This window comes from Saimiri boliviensis, chromosome 3 (genome assembly GCF_048565385.1).
Source record: "Saimiri boliviensis isolate mSaiBol1 chromosome 3, mSaiBol1.pri, whole genome shotgun sequence".
Taxonomy (NCBI): domain Eukaryota; kingdom Metazoa; phylum Chordata; class Mammalia; order Primates; family Cebidae; genus Saimiri; species Saimiri boliviensis.
In genome coordinates this window covers 134,460,657-134,483,934 of record NC_133451.1, presented here as the reverse complement: position 1 = coordinate 134,483,934, position 23,278 = coordinate 134,460,657, and the positions used below count along the sequence as shown (strand labels likewise).

At 35.2% G+C, this 23,278-nt stretch overlaps 1 long non-coding RNA gene across 1 annotated transcript; it reads right to left on the bottom strand.

The window, feature by feature from the left end:
• Nucleotides 1–3,082: 3,082 nt before the first annotated feature.
• On the bottom strand, nucleotides 3,083–21,608 carry LOC141583931 (uncharacterized). The gene is made up of 3 exons (XR_012516762.1): nucleotides 21,514–21,608; nucleotides 4,163–4,247; nucleotides 3,083–3,556 (listed from the first exon to the last, which is right to left on the bottom strand). It is a non-coding gene; the product is annotated as an uncharacterized LOC141583931 (long non-coding RNA).
• Between the last annotated feature and the right edge of the window lie 1,670 nt (nucleotides 21,609–23,278).

Genomic DNA, 23,278 nt, shown 5'->3' with positions numbered 1-23,278 from the left:
CAATAAACAGTCAGTCCTGAGCACATTGGTTATATGTATAAGACATGGAAAGTATCAATATGCTAGGTTATATTTAATTTCAGTGTCAGCCTTTAGTCATATTTTATATCTGATATTCACAGGAGAGATTAGATAAGAACAGTGCAAGTATATATATATGACTCATGCTAGAAATGCTTTTTAATGGCTTAACTAAGTGGCCATGTTGGGAAGACCATATAGCAAGGAACCCAAGGCAACCTCTAGAACTGTGTGTGGCCTCCGGAGCTGAGGGCAGCCTCATCATTACATTACATTACATTACATTACATTACATTACTATCAATACCTAGCAAGCACCTAGAACCCTTAATTCTACCAAAGAAGGGGAATAAATTCTGCCAACAACCTGAGTGAGTTTGGAAGTAGATTTTTGTCCAGTAGGGCCTCCAGATGAGAATATATCCTTACCAACACCTTGATTGTGAAACCCTAAGTAGAGAACCCAATTAAACTGTTCCCAGGTTCTTGGTTCACAGAAGCTACGAGGTAATAAGTGTGCATTGCTTTAAGATGCTAAATTCATGGCAAATTGTTCTGCAGCAATAGAAAACTGATACATCCTCTAAACTTGGTAACTCAAAATTCTTTGCAGGCAAATGAAGTCTGAGGTGCTTCTTTCTCGGTTTGGCATAGATTTGAATGAACACACAAAATAATAATCTGGATGGGGAAGATATGAGAGAGGAGAGGGAGGAAAAAGGGATTGTATAGCAGAGAAAGGGTAGGAAGGCAGAGAGGGATGGGTCAAACAATCAGAAAGATGATTAAGTATATAATATTTGGACAACGATTCACGTTTCATAATTCTAGTCTAATTAACCTAGAACCTTTTTTCACTTTTTTGAATCATTTTTTTCTCGTGTGCTGAACTCGAAAACTGTACATGCCAAATATGATCCTGACTAGTCTGGGGGCTGCTTTATCCTCCTGGATGATTTATCAGATCCGGCTTGGTCCCAGGGGACATATGAACAAAACCACCTCCCCATTCAGAAATCCTGGAAGGGTGAAGGAGAACAAGGATGAGTGTGACTGAAGAAGGAGGGTCTCCCTGTGCTGACAGCTTCATACTTAGAGCTTTTTCATTTTCTGTCAAACACTTGTAACAACTGAAATATTCACACATGATTTTCCTCTAAGTCACGCATTTCTATCAGAGCATCTAAAAATCAGTACTTCTTAAACCTATGCCGGCATTTTCCTCATGCTTCCATGCAGTTCTCCGAGTTTTTTGTTTGTGACAAAAACAAAAAACTTTGAGACACTCTGTCAGCTGCCCTGGTTAGAGTGCAGTGGTGCAGTCACAGATCACTGCAGCCTCAACCTCCGGGGCTCAAGGGATCCTCCATCTCAGCCTCCTGAGTACCAGGGATCATTGGCATCAGCCACAGTGGCTGGTGCCTCCATGCACTTCTCTAAGAAACTACTGGCTCACCCCCTAAAGGAATTATAGTTGAAAGACCAATCTCTTTTCTACTATATTTCTTTTTAAATTTACCTTTTATTTATTGACTGATACATAATGTTTTATGTACTTATGAGGTACATGTGATATTTTATTACATGCTTAGAATGTGTAATGATCAAGTCAGGGTGCTTGAGTTCCACCACTTTGAGTATTTTTTCATTTCTATGTGTTGGGAATAATTAAAACCTTCCATTCCAAGTATGTGGAAACATACAATACGTTGTTGTTAACTATAGTCACTCTGCTGTCAAATAACAGAATCTATGCCCTTTATCTAACCTATGCCCTTTGTCTAATGTCTGTCAAATGATAGCTATTGACCTATCTTTCTTCATTCCCTACCCCCACTCATCCTTCCCAGCATCTAATATCTGTCATTCCACTCTTTACCTTAGTGTAAAATCAACTTTTTTTAATCTCCTGCATATAAGTGAGAGCATGTGATATTTGTTTTTCTGTGCCTGGGTTATTTCACATAACACATTGAACTCCAGCACTATTCATCTTGCTGCTAATGAAATGATTTCGTTCTTTTTTAAATAACTAAATAGTATTCCATTCACATATATACCATATTTTCTTTATTCATTCATCCATTGATGGACATTTGAGTCGATCCCATATCTTTGTTATTGTGGGTAGCGCTGTGATAAACATATGAGTACAGGTATCTCTTTGATGTATTGATTTATTTTTCTTTGGGTAGATACCCAGTAGTAGGATTGGTAAGTCAATATAGTAGTTCTATTTTTAGATTTTGGAAAAATCTCCATGTTATTTTTCATAGTAGCTGTACTTATTCACATTTCCACCAAAAGTGTGTAAGAATTCCCCTTTCTCCACACCCTTGCTAGTATCTAGTATTTTTTTTTTTTGCATTTTTAGTAATAGAAATTTTAATTGGTGTAAAGTGATATCTCATTGTGTTTTTGCTTAGCATTTCTGTGATGATGTTGAGCATTTTTTCATATACTGTTGGCCATTTGTATTTTCTGAGGATGGTTTATTCATATGCTTTGCCTATTTTTAATAAAATTATTTTTTATTATTGAGTTTTCTGTATGTTCTGGATATTAGTTCCTTATCAGACAGATAGTTTGCAATTTTTTTCTCCCATTCAGCAGTTTGTCTCTTGACTCTATTGATGGTCTTCTTTGCTGTGATGAAGTTTATAATTTAATTTAGTCCCATATATCTATTTTTTGTTTCAGTTGTCATTGATTTTGAGGTCTTAGCCATAAAATTTTGCATAGGTCATTGTTCTGATGTGTTTTTCCTATGCTTTCTTCTAGTAGTTTTATAGTTTCAGGTCTTACATGTAAATCTTCAGTCACTTTCAGTTGATTTTTATATATTTGTATATTGTGAGAGAGAGTTCAGTTTCATTCCTCTGCATATGGACACCCAATTTTCCCAGCACCATTTATCGAAGACAGTATTCTTTCCCTAGTGTATGTTCTAATGTCTTTGTCAAAAATGAATTGGCTATCAATACGTGGATTTGCTTCTAGGTTCTCTATTCTGTTCCATTTGTCTGTGTCCATTTTTATAGCAATATCATGCTGTTTTGGTTACTATAGACTTACAATGAAAATGTATTTTGCAGTCAGGTAGTGTCATGCCTCTCTCTGGCTTTGCCATGCTTGCTCAGAATTTGACTATTCTGGCTCTTTTTTGGTTCCATACAAGTTTTAGGATTTTTTTTTTCTATTTCTGTGAAAAATGACATTCATATTTTAGTATAAACTGAATTGAATCTGTAGATTGCTTTGGGAAGTATGTTCATTTTAATCATATTAATTCTTCCATTTCATGAGCATGCAATCACATTCCATTTGCATCCTTTTCAACTTCTTTCATCAGTGTTTTATGGTTTTTCCTTGTAGAGATTTTTTACCTCCTTGGTTAAATTTATCCCTTGTTTGTAGATGTTGTAAATGGAATTGCTCTCTTTTTTCAGCTGTTTCATTACTAGGGTATAGAAATGCTACTCATTTTTATATATTGATTGTGTATCTTACAACTTTACTGAAGCAATTCCTGGTCCTGAAGTTAAGAAATTTTTGTTGCTGGACAAGGAAGAGTAAAAAATAAGAGAAACAAATTGAACACCAAATTTTTTTTCTACCTGTTGGCAGCACTTATAACACAAATACTCCATAATTAAAATGGTTTTATTTTTACTATAGAAAATATTAATAATCTTTTCTTAGCCAGATTCTTAGAGAATAAAGGTAATATTGGGGAGTGTTGAATATAATGCTTACTTATGAGCAAATATTCATTATTTTTCTCAATACTGATGTTGCTATACTTTGGTGGAGGGGGAAAATGTGAGAAGGAAACTCGGTAGAGAGACTTAGATCTATTTTAAACATTTTCCCAACTTCTGAGGTACCTTTTGTTAATTTTAAGAGCTTAAGAGCTTAGAGGTAAACAGGTTATACATGCACTGAAATTTAAACTGAATACTTGTTTCCATTTGGCTTTAGAAATAAAATATATACTTTAGTGGCCAATAGGCATATATAAGTGATCCAGTTTATGGACCACTATGTATGAACATTTTGAAATAATAGGCAAATTTGTACTTTTGTTTATTTGTTTGTTTGTTTTTAAAGATCAGAGCTTCCAAAGTAAATGTTTTCCTGCCTTGATTCTACTTCTTTTCTGCCAAACTTTAAAGTCATTCCACAAAGTCAAAGGTTAATTCTGGATAAACGCAGCAAAACATTTGCTATACAAAATGCTAAGAGAAATAAAAAATTTAATGGAATTTTCATTTCTTTTAGCTTTTTGTATAGCAAATAGACTGTCATAGTATAAAATATTCTATTTTAAAATAACAATCAGCAGCAAATACATATTAATAGTACACACCTGGAGATTGGTGGTTTGCCTATTATAAATGCAGGAGTCTAACTCTATGGCTAGCAGACTATTATTCCCATCTGTGAATACTGGTATTTTCCAAATGTTGATGTAAGGAAACTTATACAGAGAAAACTCTGTTCTGTAGATGGCAGTTTTCCACTAGATAAAAACTGATGTATTCCCTTATCTCTTAGAATACCCCATCTGTATTTGTCAAACTTTCTGAACATTGCAGGAATCTGGGCTGTGTACCTGCTTGGCTTTCTCCTGATGACTGAAAATCAATGACCATGTGGAGAGGGAAGGAACTTTCTAACTTATATGAGATTGAGAGTTTTCCAAGTGGGGCACAGGACACAGCTCAGTATAGTTAAATTATCAGTTTTTCAACACAAACGACCCAATTTATGGACTGTCCATACCTCTTTTTCATTTGCATTGACCTTCTGCCTTTGTAGTGCTTTTTCAAAACTATATTAGATGGTGAGAGAATCAATACAAATACGTAAAATAAGAAAAATGAATCCTTAAAGGTTTTAGCTACGGTGCTTCTAAGCAAATCTAATTTTAATTTCTGTGTTCAAATGGAAACAGATACATAACTCTACATATGGTTCAATTAGGTATAATAACTTAAATTTATTGAACTTACAATAATGGAAGTGTAACTTTAATTCCAAAATGGATGTGAGAGGGAAATGAAAGGGATGGAAAGTGGAGGAGATATGGAGGGAGAATGTATTTCATTTTTTGAACAAAATTTTTGATTGAATGGTGCTAAAATTCTCCACTAGGGAAAAAGTAGGTGCTGTGCATGGTATCACAGTGGCTGCTTGACTTAGGATGCAGCCTATATGCCAATCTTACCAGCATTAGGTGTATCATAGAAGCATCTATTCAAAGGAAACACCCAATATCCAAGGAATTTATGAGCCCTAACATCACAGTACAGGCCCAGTGCTTTTGGCTAGTGTGAGTAACAGAACTTTAGGAATGGAAGAAAATGTCATTTTCCAGTGAGCAAACAGAAACCTAGAAAAGGCAAATTTACAGTTCATAGTTCTCCAACTGCTTCTGTTAGAACTGAGACCTGGTTGCCTCTCCTGAGCTATTTGTGGATGCTCTCACAGTAAAATTCCAGATGTTAAAATCATATTTAATAATAGAACTGAGACCTGGTTGCCTCTCCTGAGCTATTTGTGGATGCTCTCACAGTAAAATTCCAGATGTTAAAATCGTATTTAATAATGATGATATATGTTAAATAATTTAATAACATATATATGATATATTATATATATATATATATATATATATATATATATATATATGCCTATTTTACCCCTGGCTTTTCTCTTCCAAACCCGTAACTCCATTCTAATAGTGAGAAATATATCAGACAATATCAGTTAAGGGACATTCTAAAAAACACTTCACCAGTAATCTGCAAAACTGTCATGGTCACCAAACCAATCAAAGTCTGATAAACTGTTGTAGCCAAGTGTAAGAAGTCGTTATAACTAAATACATTATGGCATCCTAGATGGGGTTCTGAGGCAGATATGGGACATTGGATAAAAACTAAGTACTGAATAATATATGAACTTCAGTTAAGAATAATGTATCAATATTAGTTCATTAATTGAGACAAATACCTTATAATAATGTAATGTGCTAATAATAGAAGAAACTGAGTATGGGGTGTATGAGAGCTCTCTATCAAACAGCAAATGCTGGTGAGGATGTGAAGCAACAAGAACTTATTGCAGGTGGAAATGAGAAGGAGCTTATTTAGTGCTGGTGGAAATGAGAAAGAGCTCGGCCACTTTGGAAGAGTGTTTCGTAGTTTCTTACAAAACTGACCATACTCTCACCATACAATCCAGCAACTGTGCTGCTTAGTGTCTACTCAAAGGAGTGTAAAGTTACATTGACACAAAGCCTGCACACAGTTGATTATAATTATGAGCAATGATCAGCTTTATTCAAAATTGCCAGAACTTGGAAGCAACCAAGATGTCACTTAGTAGGCTAATGGATAAATAAATTTTGGTACATCCAAACAATGAAATATTATTCAGCACAAAAAGAAATTAGGTATTAAGCTGTGAAAATGCAAGAAGGAAACTTAAGTACATATTGATAAGTGAAACAAGACAATCTGAAGTGGCTACATACTGTAGGATTCCAACTATATAACATTCTTGAAGTGGCAAAATTTTTATAGATTTTAACAACCGGTGGTTTCTAGGAGTTAGGGCACAGGGAAAGATAAATAGGTGAAACACGGAAGATTTTTAGGGCTCTAAATATACTCTATATAATATTATAATGGTAGATAAGTTTTATTATGCATTTTTCTGAGCTCATAGAATATACAACATCAAAAGTAAACCCCAATATAAACTACAGACTCTGAACACTAATTATATGTCAGTGTAGGTTTATAAATTGTGATAAATGTACTAATATGGTGGAGGATTTCAATAGGGCAGAGGCTGTGCATGTGTGGGAGCAGGTAGTATATGAAATATCTCTATACCTGCCTTTCAGCTTTGCTGTAAATCCAAAACTGCTCTAAAAAATAAATTCTTTTTTCTTCAAATCACCATTAAAATCATCTTCATCTATGACAAGTATGTACAACTTAGTTAAGCAGAAATTCGAATCATTGCTTGTGAGTACAGCTATGATTGCCTATTGGCTTTATAGGAAAATCATAACCAAACATAATTTTCCATTTATAAGGTTATTATAATCCAAGAATGTTTATGTGAAATCATGATCTATTGGACCAAGATTCTGGAAATTTTGACTTTTACCTGGTTATAAACTCATGCATTTTTAGAGACAATTGCAGCATGAAACAGCAAGATAAATTTTCCAGAAAAGAAATGTTTTCATTTTGAGCTGATTCATCTTCATAATTTTAATTTTCTAATTATTGGAATACAATTACTTGCTAACTCTTTTATATGAATCATTTATTATCTAGTAATGGAAAGATTGCAGATTTTAAAAATAAAATTTATAAAATTAAATTGAATCAGAGAAAATATGTCCTACTTACTGGTTTATCCTGACCAAAAACAAACAAAAAAAAAACAAAAAAAAAGTTCATGACCATACATTGCCTTAATTAAACATTTTAATTGAGTTCATTCTAAATTCACATGCATTTGTTAAAAAAAAATACAGAGAAAATCTATATACCCTTCAGTTTCCCCCAAAGGTAGCATCTTACATAACTATAGTACAGAATTACCACTAGGAAAATAACAGTGCCATCTGTTAACCTTATTCAGTTTCATTAGTTCTGCATGCACTAATTTGTATGTGTCTGTGTGCCTTGTTCCATTTTATTTTTGTCACGGGTGTAGATTTATTTAACAACCATCACCATCAAGACATGCAACAGTTCCATCACCACAAGAATCCATGACAGTTACACACTCTTCCATCTGTTCCCTTTTCCCATTTCTCAGTCCCTAACAGTAACTAACATATTTTCTATCTCTATGATTTTGACATTTCAGGAATGTTTCACAAATGAAACCTCATAGTATGCATAAGCTTTGAGAGTAGCTAGTTTCAGATAGTATAATTCCCTTGAGATCAGTTCAAGTAGTTGCATGTACCACTAGTTTGTTCTTTTTTGTTGCTGAATAGTAATCCACAGTGTTAATGCTTTTTAATAATTCACCCACTGAAGTCTATTAGGTTGTTTACAGTTGGGGGCTACCATGAATAAAGTTTCTGTGAATGTGTGTACCTGTTTATATGTGAACATAAATTTTTATTTCTCTGGGATAAATGTACAGGGTGAAATTGTTGGGTTGTGTGGTAAGTGCAGATTTAGTTTTCTAAGAAATTATAAAAATCTTTCCTAGAGTGTTTATATTACTTTACATTCTCATCAGCAATATGTAAGTGGTCTACTTTCTTTGCATTCTCACCAGCATTTGACATTTTCACTATTTTTGAGCCATTTTAATAAGTGTGTAGGGATGCCTACTAAATGTGGTTTTAAATTTGCATTTCCCTAATGGCTAATCTTCTTCTCATGTGCTTGTTTACCATTTGTATTTTTTTTTTTTTTAGAGAAATACCTATTTATGTCTTTTGATTACTTTCAAACTGGAGTACTTGGTGGTGGTATTGTTTTTGGATTTCAAGAGTTTTTATATATTTTAGATACAAGGCTTTTGTTGGGTATGTGATTTTCAAATATTTTGACCCCACAGGTAGCTTGTGTTTTTATCCTAACAAGTTCTTTCAAAGATGATAATTGTTATTTTTTTAATTTCCATCTCAGAGTCCAGTGCCCCTCAGACCAACAATGCTTTACATATATATGGGAGATTTTTGAAAGCCTAGATCAGTGTCTACTGATAATGGAACAGAAGAATCATCAGGCAGAAAGTAGTCTTCCTAATTTAATTACAAAATACTCATTGAGTACCTATAGATCATGCCCTTGACCTAATGGAGCTTACATTTTGTGAGAGATGCAAACAAACACATAAGCAAGCGTGTCTTTCTGTGTATTTACATTTATAGTTTTATATGTTTTCTCCAAATCTACCCAGAGTTCTACAATTCAAGAAATTATGAAAACCAAAGATTCTTTCATAACTTATTTGGTGGCAAAAACCTGTCTTGAACTGACATAAAGCTATCTATAGTCTTTATTTATCCCACTTAAAATTAATTACTAGTGATGAATTTTACTGTAAATCAGTGGCTGAGGCCAAGTGTGTTAGAAAGGGTACATAATACACGGTAAATGTCCTATATTATCTTTCTAAAATTTGGGAGGAAAATGTCTTATTTTGGAAGCATATTTATTCTCAAAGGTTTGGGTTAAAAAAAGGTAAACTTGTATTATTAAATGCAGGAAGAATAGGTGCTACAATTAAAAATAAAGCAATGAAGGAGAACAGTGTTTGAGAAGAGCACCAGAGAAGGCTTGTCTGAGGATGTGTCACCTTAGAGAGATGCAGAGGAGAGCTATGGAGAAGCAGCATCCCAGGTTAAAAACAAACAAACAAACAAACAAACAAACAAACAAACAAAACAGATGTAAAGATACCCAGATCCAAGAAAACCATGGTTGGGGAATTAGAAACTGCAAGGACACTGAGCCTGGAATGGAGTGAACATGGTAGAGAGCAGTAGGAGGCATATTTGAATGATCAGTCAGACCATATCCCCTGAATTAAAGAACAAAATTATCCAGGTGTTTTCCGTTTGTTTGCTATAAACCAGATAATAATAACTGAGACAGGTCTCAATCAATTTAGAAATTTACTTCGGCAAAGTTAAGGACATGCCTGTGACACATTCTTAGGAGGTCCTGAGACCATGTGCCCAGGGTGCTGGAGCTACAGCTTGGTTTTATGTTTTAGGGGGACATAAGACATCCATCAGTGCATGTGAGATGTGCATTGGTTTTGTCTGGAAAGATAGGACAGCTCAAAGCAAAGGAGATCAGGGGTTTCAGGTCTTAGGTGGATTCAAAGGTTTTCTCATTTGCAATTGGTTGAAAGGGTTTATTTTAAAACTTAGAATCAATAGAAGGGACTGTCTGGGTTAAAATAAGAGAAGGTGGAGACCAAGATTCTTATTATACAGATGAAGTCTCCAAGTAGCAGGCTTTAGACAGAATAAATTGTAAATGTTTATCAGACTTATCAAGCGACAGACTCAGTTAATATTCTTCTGGATCAGGAGAAACACCTGGAAAGGAAAGGAAATTCTCTATGGATTGTAGATTTTCCCCCATAAAAGACAACTATACAGGGCCATTTAAAAAATATGTTGAAAAATTATATACTTTGAGCTAAAATGTTTTCTTTCTTTCAGGGCCTGCTATTTGTCATGTTGGTATCATATTGCTACAAACAGTCTGCTTTGACAGTCATAAGTCTCTGTTTTAATGTTAATACTCGTCAGTTGTGACTGAATTCTAAAGAGGGGAGGGTATAATGGCATGTTTCTGACTCCTCTATCCCATCAGAACCTGAACTAGTGTTTCAGGTTAACTTTGGAGTGCCCTTGGCTGAGACGAGGACACCATTTAGTTGGTTGGGGAGCTTAGGATTTAATGTTTGGTTTATATCATAATTGCTTGTATTCTCTCTAAGTCATTTCTCTGTGTCTCAGTTATAATCTCTAATATGGCTTAATTGAGGCTTGCCAACACCTTGCTATTATTTTTTAGTACCTGGCACTGACTCAGCTTATGAAACAACACAAAGAGCTCTAAATCTTCCATAAAATTAAGAGTGATAATACATTGGTACATTGAGCTAGAATATATGTAATAACAGCTTAATATATGATTTGAAGTCCTTAGGAAAACAATGATTATTTTCAAATGCAAAATTATAATATTTTAAATTTAAGAGCCATTGTTAAGATAAAATCAAAGTCATTATTCAAAATTATTGAATTGGCCTTTTTCCTTTTCCCTTTATTAAATCATTTTGGTGGCTGCCATCTTAAGAAAGACAGATTTTTGCCAGTTCCATTACACTTGATGGGTACTTTTCTGTATCAGTTAACAGTTGCTTTTCATGGGATGCCCAAGTCATTAATAAAGATGAAGATATATAGTCACTTATTAAGTGAATTCACATCTGAGAAGGATAAAATATTTAAAACAAAATACAGGTAGATTTAATGTAGAGGGATCAAATTCAATTCTGGAGACAGAATAATCTATTGACTACGAAGTCTAATCCTCTCTGAGATGTCTATACTTTGTTTATTATAATGCCAGTGTGAGGACCTCCTTCTGTCCCAGTGTCATGTGTATTTGCCCCAGTCTGGAGGTAATAATATTGTTTTAATGTGAAAAACGAATAAGTAAATAAGTAATTACTTCTCTGGTACTGACACCATCCAGCTATAGTAAATTGCAAATACTCTTCCCTCTGTGACCATGCTGCATCCCTGGTGTTTCCTCAAATTACTTCCAGAACTTTCTAGAGAAGGCTTACAGATGGTCACAGGCAAGTCCTTTCAGCCTCACTGTCTACTGAGTTCTACGGTGCCTGCAAAGCTGGGCTTTGTGAGGTTTTACCCTCTGAGGGCTCTAAGTTCTATTCAAAGTAATGGCCTCAGTAAGTTACAGCTAAATCCGCTGCTGGAGGTGGTGCCTCCTGCTATGAATAACCCCAGTGCTGACACTCCTGTGCTATGGTGGGTCCATTCTTTCTTGCTATATTTACACATGACCTTAGAAAATGCCTCTTTGAACACACAACATCTTACAGAGGCTTTATGAGTTAAAATTTTTTAAAGTTTATCTTTGCCATGAAGACATTTCTTTCTCTTTTTGACAGAACTCATAAGGATAAAAAAAAAAAGTTGAGTGTATTCATTTGCTAGGCTTGTCATCACAAAGTATCACAAACTGATTAGTTTAAACAATAGAAATTTGTTTGCAGTTCTGGAGGCTAGAAGTCCAAGACCAAGCAAAAGTCAATGCCTTCTAAAGCCTCTGTCCTTGGCTTGTAGAAGGGCTGTCTTCATCTTCATATGAAGTGCTTTCTCTGTGTGTCTGTGTCTTCTCATAAAAACACCAGTCATACCAGAGTAGGGCCCACCCTAATGACCTCATTTAACCTTGAAAGGGTAAACAACCCACCAAAGTGGTATAAAGATAACTTTATCATAAGAATAGCTAAACAATCAGCAGCCACAGAAAGAAACATCATCTAAACTTAGCAGAGACTCGCCAAATACAACTGCCATTTACCCCCTCCAATGCAGTTTCCTATTTGAGGGTTAGGATGGTTAATTCTACGTGGCAATTTAGTGGGGCCAAGAGGTGCCCAAATTAAGCATTATTTCTTGATGTGTCTATGAGGGTGTTTCCAGGTGCGAATAGTGTTTGAATCAGTGGACTTAGTAAAGTAGCCCTCCCTAAATGGGAAAGCCTCCTACCACATACTTGATCTGGGACATCAGTCTTCTCCTGCCCTTGGGCCAGGATTTACACCATTGACTTCCCTGGTCTCAGGCCTTCAGACTTGGACTGAAATTATACCACTAACTTTCCTACTACGTGGAAATATCTCATAATAAATCTCTTCATTTATTTATATATGTATATATATATATATATAATATCTATAATTGGTTTTCAATAATATGTCAATATATATATTATTGTTTCCATTTCTCTGGAGAACCCTGATATAGGAGAAGACTGGCCTTTAGCACCAGGAAGAACAAATTTCACTGTCGTAACACCCACCTTCCCTTCAGGCTGAGATTTCAGCCTGGAAGAACACTGCCCATTTCTATTAGCATCAAAAAGTTCATCAGGACTTTCCATACTTTCCCACTAAAACCCTAGACACTGGCCACAGCCAATTACCCTCCTTTTGTTTAACTAGTATATAGACTTATACCTCTAGCTATTCACTGAGTCACTCGTTACTGTGTGTTTCTGTATATGTGTGAATAAAACTTATCTTTTCTCCTCTTAGTATGTCTGTTAATTCACAGGTCCTGACCATTTGAACTTAAGTTTACAGAAAGATATTTCTTCCAATAATCTTAATTACTTCTTTAAAGGCCTAATCTCTATATTTAGTCACATTCTGAAGGTACTATGGGTTAGGATTTTAATACAGGTCTTTGGGGAACACTATTTAACACATAACATTGAGCTACAATTTCTCCAAATCACCCCTTCTCTCTGATATTAGAAAATCAGTCTTAGACAAAGCTTATGAGTCTCATTTCTTTACTCAGAAGGTCTCAAACAATTATGTCAAGCAAATCTTGAAGAAACTAACCTGCTTGCCCACTAGGTATGTCTAGGTGTGTCTGATCCTAGTGGTCAGGATCAGCAAAATTGAAATTGAAGCTTGGATGTATATTATGTTCTGTAAGCTACCTAATATAAACCAAATGTGTAAAGTGTGTAATTGAGAAAATATTTCCAATAAATAATTTAGAGCAACATTCATTATTTTGCTTCAGGTATCCCCATAGAGACACCCAAAAAATGAGTCTGGGTTATTAATCTGGGCTCTGAACATTAGCTGATGAACAACTGAAGAGAAACAGAAGACCCCACAAATAGGTGTTAAGAGAGGACTGTGACGTTTCTAACACAGCTGAATCCAAAATAAAAAATTAATCAATTCATGTTTTGTAAACAATAGTAGTTCCAGAAGCCTTGACCTCAGTTACCTCACATAGCAACCAACTGACAGATAAAGTGCTGATGGGATTTTCAATCACAAAAGATTTGGGAAGAATTCACCAGAGACTGTTTCTCTTAATGAGTCCATCCCTTGCCCAGACCTCCTTCCTCACTGAACTGATGCAATAAGGTGTATTCCTTGGCATCTGATAATTGGCATTAAGTCAGCCCTTTGGGGAGCCATTTATGACAGCTCACAACAGATTTGAATATTATGTGCTTTCCATGTAGATGCATTTCTTAGATGGAAAAAAATCCTCAAATGAGCATTGATGGCTTTATTTCAAGCACATTAATTTGGTCATTTCCCTTATGAAGCAGTATTTTTTAACTCTATTATTTTAAAACCTAAAACCTGTATGTGTTGGTCTATTTTCACATTGCTGTAAGGAAATACCTCAGACTGGGTAATTTATAAAGAAAAAAGGTTTAATTGGCTCACAGGTTCTGCAGGATGTACAGGAAGCCTGGCTGGGAAGGCCTCAGGAAAGTTATGACAGAGACAAAGAAGAAGCAGGCACATCTTACATGGCCAGAGTAGGAGGAAGTGGGGTGGGAGCAGGGTGTGTTACCAGACACCTTTAAAGAATCAGATCTCATGAGAACTCTGTCACAAGAACAGTACCAAAAGGGGAAGTCTATCCCCATGATGCAACAACCTCCCACCGAGCCCCACCTCTAATACTGGGGATTATAATTCAACTTGAGATTTGGGCGGGGACACAAATCCAAACCATATCATTCTGCCCCAGCCCCTCCCAAATCTTGTATTCTTCTCACATTGCAAATTGCAATCATGCCTTCCCAGCAGTCCCCCAAAGTCTTAACTCATTCTAGTATTAACTCAGAAGTTCAAAGTCCAAAGTCTAATCTGAGACAACACAAGTAGTCCCTTCCACCTATGAGCCTGTAAAATCAAAAACAAGTTAGTTACTTCTAAGGTAAAATGAGGGTACAAGCATTGGGTAAACCTACCAGTTCTAAATGGGAGAAATTGGCCAAACCAAAGGGGCTACAGGTCCCATGCAAGTTCCAAACATAGCAGGGGCATTATTAAATCTTAAAGCTCCAAAATAATATTTACTGACTCCCTGACCAATATCCCAGGCAGGCTTGCACAAATAAATGGTGGGCTCTCAAAATCTTGAGCAGCTCTGCCCCTGTGACTTTGCAGGGTTCGGCCTCCACAGGTGATCTCATGGGCTGGTGTTGAGTGCCTATGATTCATTCAGATGCAGAGTAAACGCTGATATAGAATATCTAATGCTATACTGTAGATGATTGTTAATTTTTATCTCATCATAAATAATGTAAATGTATTTGACTTTGGAAAGAGAGGACTATAAGAAACTGATTTAAGGAAAAGTATGACTTTCCATATTATAAATATTTAGAGATTCTTAAGAATATTTGTAGGTTCCCATATGTCTATATGGGAACAAGACTCAGGTCTATTTCTTTTATTATTCTTATCTTTATGCTTGCCAATGGTGCATGACAAATGATAATTGTTTAAGAATCGATTATGAATAATGAATGAAGGTAATATGACTACTTGAACATGGAATCAAGGAGATGGCCACGTTAATACTTTACACAATGCTCAGCCTTGTGATAGGCCCTGCGCAGAATATAAAAGATGTCCAAAGTGTGGTCTCTGTTCATGCAGACTTCTAAAGTCTATGGTTTAATATCCAAATATTTTAATTCATTTGCTAATCATTGGACAATTAATATAGGCAATAAATAATTGTAATAACAAGAGTGAGAAGGAAAAGAATCAGCCAGGTATTTATTGAATACTTCATACATGCCAGTAGTTGTTCTAAGCCATTAATTCCTCTTATTATTTGCAATGATCTTGAGGTAAGTATCATTATTGTTCCCATCTTATAGATGGGTAAAATAGTTTTTGTCTTCAGGATGTATGGAATCAAATCTAAGTTAAGTTCATAAGTAGAGGTATTATTTTATCAAAATCTACCAATTGTATTAGTTTAGTAATAAATATGGTCTTACTAATTACATTAACAACTTTGCCAGTTTTTTGGGGTTGTTTTTTTTGTTTTGAGATGAAACGTCACTCTGTCACCCAGGCTGGAGCGCAATGCTCCAATCTCTGCTCACTGCAGCCTCTGCCTCTCAGGTTCAAGCAATTCTCCTGCCTCAGTCTCCTGAGTAGCTAGGATTACAGGCGCCTTCCACAAAGCCTGGCTAATTTTCATAATTTTAGTAGAGTCGGGGTTTCACCATGTTGACCAGGCTGGTCTCAAACTCCCAACCCCAGATGATCTGCCCGCCTCACCTTCCCAAAGTGCTGGGATTAAGGCTTGAGCCACTGTGACTGCCCTAAGCTTGACAATTTTTAAACAAATATTTCTAATATAGAAAACCATTATGTAACTATCTAAGATTTTGATAGCCATCTTATTTCCAGTGCACAAAATTTTACAAAATTACTAAACTTCACAGAAGAAAATAAAACCAAATACTGAAAAACCAAAACTATTCCCATGTGTGGAACTAATGGAATCAAAACTAATTTCTATCTCTGAGAACAGAAAAAAAAATGCAACATACAATAGAAACTATGTTTATCTTAAGAATACTATGATATTCTTTTAAAAGTAATATCATAATCAAGAGATGACTTTTTAGTCTCTTACTGATAATTAATTTTCAGTTAATATAATATTTAGTGTTACACACCCTGGAGCCAGAACTTAATTCACATATTGTGAAATTCTTTCACATATCCAAATGTGAAACTCCAAACATAGAGAATCTTTAATTTTGTTACAACTGGAAGAAAATGGGAAGAATATCTCTAGCACTACTATAATCCTGATAAAGTGATCTTAAAAATGTTGAAAACACAAAAATATTAGATTCTATTCCCAATAAAATTAATGCTGGTAATTATTTTTTCATTCATGTATCCATTCAACAAATGATTATTTAGTGCTTACCATGTGTTAGACATGGAGCTAGGCACTTTTTTAGTGAAAATTGACATGAATTCAATGTCTAGTTATGTGAATAATTAACAAAGAACCATCAGACAGTGCAGAATTTTTTATATGATCTGAGGTTAAAATTCTTTATTTCTTAATTTATTCATTCATTATTTTTTGTGTGCCCACTTAACAGAGATGCATTTTAAAATATAAAGTGACTTGTTGCCATTAAAAAGATTAAAATCATGGCAAGAAGAAATTTTATTCAGCCTTGAATATAGCATTGAAGTCTTAGTCTATGATGATTTAGATATACCACACTGCCCTAGTAAATGTAATGAAGTCATTAATTACATTGCGTAAAGAATCTAGAAGATTAACCTGCCAATGCTATAGAATTAACCTGCCAAATGCTAGAGAATTAGGAATGTTAGAACAACTAAGAATATGAAGACACAGGCATAGTAATAAAAAATGCTGGTGGATAAATAATCTATTTACCAGGTTGTTTTTTTTTTTCAGCAAGTAGTCATGTGACAAATTCTGGCCAATAAAATATAAACAGAAGTATTATATATATACCTTCCAGGAAATTTTTGACATCTTGTATTATTAATGTTAGTAACCATTTAAGATACCAAAATAGGTTTTGCAGAATAAAGAAACAATTAAAAGAAAATGGTTTAAAGTATAGAATTTTCAGTTGGAGAAAAGATTCTCCAACAAATAGTTGGAGAATCAAAAATATTTATATTTGTTTATATAAGACAAAAATGCAGTATGTGCATTTTATGTGCTGTTTCCTTTGTTAAATAATATAAATGTTCTCCAATAGCATTGTGTTTATCATGATTAATATGAAATGATGGAACACTCAAACACTGATATTTGATGGATACAATTTCAAGTCTACTCGTTGGGAATACAGGAACTATACAAAGAGTTCTCAGCTCCTCACTGCCTAAGAACACCAGAAACAGGGCAAGGAACTTCTATTAGTGCTTTGAGGTTCAAATTACAGAAATGCTTACCTAAAGTGGTTTAAGCAGTAAGAACACATGCTATTTCATATAACAAAAACTCTGGAGGTAGATGGTTCCAAGGTGGGTTAAATTAACAACACAATAAAGTGAAAGTTCTAGCTCAAAGTCTTGTGATCCTCTGAGCTTTTCCTCATGCTCTCAAGATGGCTGCAGCTTCTCTGATCATCAGGGCCTCACATAATAATGCCTAAAGGCAGAAACAGAAACACTGTCTCAGGAAGCCTCACCACACTTCCCTTTAAATTCTTCTAGGCAAGATACCCTTGCCTGAACTAATCAATTGCCTTACTAATGCAAGTACAGTGAATTGTATTGATTGGCTTAAGTCACACTGTACTACAGCTTGGAGACCTAAGAGGGGCCTGGAAAGATTGTGGATGATGAATATCTATTAAAAATCATGTTGGATTAACAATAGATAAAGACACAAAATACAGCTGTGGGATTGGCAAATACGTGGTCTTTCACACTGAATGCTGATATAAAGACTAGAAACAGGCTCACTAAAATTTCTTCCAAGTCCATGTAAATATTTTATGTATACAATTGTTTTAAAAAAAGGTTTATGAATTTTTTCTGTGACAGAAAAGAACAGAAATACAGATAAACACTAAATGTATATATTTCCCATTTATTATAAATAAATCATCACATTCTATAAAATGTATTACAACATGATAAAAATTTTAAAAACCAGCAGTTATTTTATAAGATTATTGACAATTTTAATGATACTCATTTATGTAATGGAAAACAAAATTGCAAAGCCATCTTAGATAGTTTTTTTGTGAACTGCTGCAATAAACATGTATCTTCTATGAATGTTAATGCTATAATTTCTTTTTCTGGAAAAGACAAATAATTCATGCAAAATATTCAGCTAAATAACATAATTATGGATGTCGTTTCTGCCACACCCTAAGTTTGTCTCTCTGGGAGAAAGTAAACATGTCTGGAAATGCTATGAGGTGAGCTGGGCTCAGCCTGAACGTTTACTTCTGTGCTCAATTTCAACCCAGGGACTGGTGCTAGTAACAATAGCTCTAAGTTTTCAACAGTAACAAGACCCAGGTAGTGTAAAAAAAAAAAAAAAATTAGAGACCAACATGTTGAAAAACATATGAAAGTTTTTCAATCAGTTATTAAGAGTATGAAATAGTGTATGATTTTATGAGGATTCACTTGAAAGGTATTTTTAATTCATTGCCTCTAATATCTAAAATGTGTCTTAGTAATAATCTATTATGTCTCTTCAAATTACTAATGAATACATCTAAGATTCATCAAGGACCAGAAATATCTAAGATTCATCAAGACTAAATAGTTAATGGGTAGAAGAATTAAGAAAAATACCCAGGTGTTGTGATTACTAGTTCATGTTTTTCTACTTAGGTCTGTTATTCCAATCATTTTAGTAACCTTACTTCTTTATAATAACAATGCAAAAATTAAAGATAACAAAATATAAACTGTGTTTCATTTAAAATGAAACATTTTTTATGCGGATTGCTGGGGTCACCACCGGCAGGGGTCTGTCTTGCAGACCCTAACTCAACAATGGATGGATAAATTCACTCAGAGACAATATTCGGTGAACAACTGTGGCCACTCATGAACACTCAAGGAGAGTGCTGTAAAGAGATAGCAGCTGCCGGCCACAACACACTGGCCTCCCCAGCCTTTATTCAGCACACATTAAATGACAAAGGCTTTGAGTCAACACCACTAGAGGGTGAAGATTAAAGGCCAGGTTCCAAGGCCAAAATCAAACAACATTAGCAAATAATATCCCTAGTTGACCTCCCCCTGAGAGAGCCATCCAAAATGAGCAAGGGTTAGTTTATAGGACCACATGAGTAAACAAGTTAAGTTAACTTTTTACATTACTTTGTTTCTACTCTAATTTATTAACTAAGGGGACAAAGCTGTCTTCAGCTAAGTATTATAATAAAACCCTTAAGCCTTCCAAAAGGGTTTGTGTATATTCTCTATAACTAAAATTTATCCCACCAGCCTGACTGAATCCCCACACAAGATGTTTATTACAGCTTCATTTATAATTGCCAAAACACTACAGTAACAAAGATGTTCTTTGGTAAGTGAATGAATAAATAAACTATGATACATCCAAGCAATGGATTATTACTACTAAAAATAAATGAGCTATCAAACCATGAAAATACATAGAGAAAACTTAAATGAACACTATTAAATAATTGAAACCAATCTGAAAAGGCTACAAACCATAAGATTCCAATTACATGACATTCTTGAAAAGACAAAACTGTGAAGTCAGCAAAGGGATCTGTTGTTGCCAGGGGTTAGGGGGCAGAGAGGGAGGAACAGGAAGAGCACAAAGGATTTTAGGGCAGTAAAAATATTCTGTATAATATTTCAGTGTGGATAATATCATTATAGATTTGTCCAAACCTAAAGAATGTACAACATCAATAGTAAGCTCTAGTGTATGCTATGAACTCTGAGTGATAATGTATAGGCTCATCAATTATGGCAAATGTATTATTCTGGTGGGGGATATTGATAACAGGGGAAGATGTGTACATATGGGGGCAGGTGTATATGAAAAATGTATCTCCAATTTTGCTGTGAGCATATAATTAACTGTTCTAAAAGAAAAAGTCTTTAGAAAAAAAAAAGCATCCTTTATTTTAAAAAAAAAGGAACCATAAATAATGATGAAAACATGAAAAATTATATTTTACATAGGTACTGTCTCTGAGACAGACTTCTTCATGTTTATTAACTGTGATATTTAATTTGGTAAACTTCAATTTTTATTTTTAAATAAAAATTAAATTATTATAAATTAACATAAAATTATAAATTATTAAATTTAAAAGTATTTTTAAATGTTTAAAAATTAATTTTTTGTTTTAAATTAAATTGTTAATAATAATTAAAAAAAATATATATATATATATTTTTTTTTTTTTTTGAGACGGCGTTTCGCTCTTGTTACCCAGGCTGGAGTGCAATGGCGCAATCTCGGCTCACCGCAACCTCCGCCTCCTGGGTTCAGGCAATTCTCCTGCCTCAGCCTCCTGAGTAGCTGGGATTACAGGCACGTGCCACCATGCCCAGCTAATTTTTTGTATTTTTAGTAGAGATGGGGTTTCACCATGTTGACCAGGATGGTCTTGATCTCTTGACCTCGTGATCCACCCGCCTCGGCCTCCCAAAGTGCTGGGATTACAGGCTTGAGCCACTGCGCCCGGCCTATATTTTTGCATAGTAAATAAAATTGAACATGTGTGTGTGTGTGTGTATATATATATATATATATATATATATATATATATATAAAATCTTACAATTCAATAAGACTTTCCTTTTTGTTAATAACAGTACTATGGTTATCATTTAGTAAGTTCCAACCAAATGCCATGTTCTTTGTATGTAATAAAGTTACGTTATCAGTATATTTACTTCACATGCAGTCAAATTTTAGCTAAGAATAAATGACATTATGTTCCAGGAACTTTCCTAAGTACTTTATACATATTTACTTAATCCTGTCAATTTTTTTGTGATGTTAGTATTATTAGTATCCCTATGAATATTAAAAGTTACAGGGTGGTCTTAGTAGCAGCAAGCCTCATATCCTCCCAGAAAAAGTGCAAAGCATGGAAGAAGGGAGAGGTTTCTTGTGAGAAGTTCCTAGAAATCTTCTCTTCAGTTCCCATGAGCTAGCAGTGGAGGTGGTGCAAGGAGAGCTGAGAAAGCAAGGGTATGGGAGGTGGACTCTGCCAATAAGGAAGGGTGAGAGGAGGAACACCCTTAGGGCAAGTACAGTTATATCAGTAGCTACTGCTTCGTAACAAACCACTCCCAAAACTGTTTAAAACCGTGTATCCTTTCTAAAGGTGCTATGGGTCACCTGACCTGTGTCAGGTTCTGGTATCTTAGCTGGGATCACTAGTGTGTTTGCATTCCATTGCTGGGTCAGCTTTTGTAAAACTATTAGAGAACTACTGGTAATCCTGGATCAATCTCCTTTGAAGCATTTCTTTTATTCTTTTTCCATTTTCATCAGTTGGTGCTAGAGCCAGATATTGAGGTCATTGTGTCACTATGAGGTTCAGAATCCTGACTACCTCATAGTAGCAATTCTGGGTGAAGTACATGTTAAAGAAGAAGCATATCTTTAGTTTCTAGTACCTGGCATTTGGTCATGGGGTGGCTGCTTTTCTGCGTGAAACAAGCAGGGTCCCAGTTCACTGTCAAATTACAGCTGCTAATCTCGGGTATTTATGAAGGACTCCTTTGAAAGTTCTCTACTGAGTTTCCTTAAGGAACTAGAATATGTAAGTAAATTACTGTCCAGAATGGAGGCATACTACGCTAATCACAATGAATAGACAGTATACTCCTTATGAAATTCATATCATTTGAAGGAAAAATTAGGTTAGTAACTCTACCACATAATATATTTATCAGTTATGGAATTTTTTCTCACTTCTTCAGTCCATTGTATCATGCTTTAGAATACGGTCATGGCTGTTATTGGAGTTATCCTCATCTTTGTTCCTGAATAATCTCTACCTTGGTGGCACTGCTTATATTATATTGATGTAGTTTTGATTAAGTTTTACCACTGATAACGGCTCTGATGAGTGGAGGGACACCAAGGCTCTTGTCTTGCGTGAATTAGATAAAACAACAAGGACACACGTGGAATGGTTTTAAGGAGCGGAGAGTTTAACAGGCGAGAAAAAAAGAGAAGGCAGAAGGAAGAGGCACCCCAATACTGAGACATAGGGACGGGGGCTCCAAAGCTGAAAGAGGAAACCCCAAATGCCACAGATACCAGCCAGTTTTATAAGTAGGCTGGAGAAGGCGGTGTTTGATTTGCAACGCTGGCCCAGGGATATCTGGGGGCAGCCATGTTGCTAGGAACATGTCGGGCAAAGGCAAGAAGGCTGAGGGAATGGCCATGTTTGGGCGAACCCAGTTTCTAATGGCCTGCATTTGTATATCAAAGGTTGCTTGCCTGGCTCTGAGAGCTGCTTTGAAAATGAAAACTTCTCAAGGACCCCTGGTCCTTTCTATCTGCCTAAAACAATTACTTCATAACTCCTACAACACCATTAGGCATGGAAATAATTTGGAGGTGGAGACATTGGCAAATTTGTATATATGCAGTTAACCTCCCTTCCTGGTAGATATGAGAAAACTGACCCTTGAAAGGAAAGAAAGAAAAGTGACTCGTTTAAATTAAACAGCCAAACAATGAGAGTCCAATCTCTTTGGACTTGTTTTCTCACCTATAAAATAGGTGAGACCATATCCCAGGAACATCCTGTCTTTGGCAAACAGTGCAAAAGGAGAGTTTGATAAACGCATTTGTCTTCATGAATATCCAATCCTACTGGTATTTACAATTCTGGATACATACCTCAGTCTGGGGAGAAGAGTACACTGTAGAGATACTCAATCTAACAGAAAAGAGCAAGTAAAAGTCTTATAACTTGTATGAATTCGTTTTTATCAGGAGTGAGGAAATGATTTCTGCTAGGAGAGGTGAGAGTTTGGTGGGGAGAGTGAGGATACTGCAGCCACAAGAAGCTTGCTCTTGGATATACGCCGTTATGATTGGAAATTGTATTTTATTCATGTAGTAGCCATCCCTAGTAACTGCTTACCTACT